Consider the following 1,381-nt stretch of genomic DNA (forward strand, 5'->3'; position numbering starts at 1 on the left):
AACACAACGCGTCGCCCATTCCAGGAATCAAAACCACAATCTTACGATCATGATGCTGACACCCTAACCACTAAGCCACGCGCCTCCACAAGAAGTAAATAGACACCTTTAATTTTCAAAATCTTTTATTTAATACACAAAGTGAACAATTGAAATGTAATTGATAGTAGGACTACATACTTTAGTATTTAGTTCACATTCCCTTTGCAGTTTTTAATTCAGAAACTCCTTTTGGCATTGAACTGATGAGCTTTGTGATTGTCTCTTGTGGAATTTCTGCCCACTTTTCAAGCAACAATCGAAACAATTCATCTTTAGATTTAGGTTTCTGCCGAGTTTTTCGTATAGCTCTATCTAGTATACTCCAAAGATTTTCAATGGGGTTCATGTCAGGAGATTGGCTCGGCCAAGGAAGCTTTTTGATCCCATTTTCCGTCAGCCATTGTTGATTTCTTTTTGATGTGTGGCATGGAGCCTCATCTTCCATGATTAAAAACTCATTTTTCGTTATGTTATCGTGTGAATATAACGGAAGTAGTCATTGCTTAAGTATTTCGATGTGTTTTTTGGAGTTTATGGTTCAAACACATTCGATCAGCTCAGAATGACCATTGCTGGTGACAGCTCCTCATACCATTACAGAAATACCGCCATGTTTCACAGTTGGTTGGAGTCGTTTCAAATCAAATTCTTGATTGGAAAGCCTCCAGACCCAAACACGTCCACTGTCTGAAAATAATGCTAATCTGGATTCATTTGAGAAAATCACTCTATCTCAAAATGAACTGGATTTTTCTGATATCTTCTTAGCCTATTTCTTTCTTTTCATGATATTAATTGTTTGAAGGAGAGGTTTTCTCCAAGCTACTCGTTTTGAAGAGGTTTTCTTCAAGCTTATGCAGATATGTAACACACGTTCTTGGACTAACTTCTAGCCGTTTTGCAATGTCAGAAACGAACGGGATTCGTTTTCCACAATTTTCTTCAAACAGCGAAGCTTCGTTTCCGAGGGCCCAGGTCGGCTGGGACGAGAATCTGTTCATTCTTTTCCTTGGATTTTGAATTGTACTATAATTCTATTAACAGTAGCAAGAGGAATTTGAAGATTTTCGAAATTTTTCGCTGGCTAAGACCAGCCTCAGATTGCCCAATAATACAACCTCTTTGAAAATCTGACAGTACTGCTGAATTTTTTGTGCGTGGCATGGTTACTCTTCGCAAATGTTTAATATAATGGCACCTGGAAAGAAAAAGAATAATTACATTGTAAGTTCTACGCAGCTGAAAACATATTAAGACGATTAGATCAGAAATTTTGAAAATTAAAGGTGTCTATTTACTTCCTGCATGTCAGTATATATATATATATATATATATATAT

General features: G+C 36.7%; 1 long non-coding RNA gene across 1 annotated transcript in view; it reads right to left on the reverse strand.

The window, feature by feature from the left end:
- Positions 1–107: 107 nt before the first annotated feature.
- Positions 108–1,381, reverse strand: part of LOC128248042 (uncharacterized) — a 77,509-nt gene continuing 76,235 nt past the window's right edge. Inside the window, exon 2 of the long non-coding RNA XR_008264316.1 lies at positions 108–1,240. This is a non-coding gene — a long non-coding RNA (uncharacterized LOC128248042). The remainder of the gene's footprint in view (positions 1,241–1,381) is intronic.

The sequence above is a fragment of the Octopus bimaculoides genome, chromosome 6, assembly GCF_001194135.2.
Source record: "Octopus bimaculoides isolate UCB-OBI-ISO-001 chromosome 6, ASM119413v2, whole genome shotgun sequence".
Classification (NCBI taxonomy): Eukaryota; Metazoa; Mollusca; class Cephalopoda; order Octopoda; family Octopodidae; genus Octopus; species Octopus bimaculoides.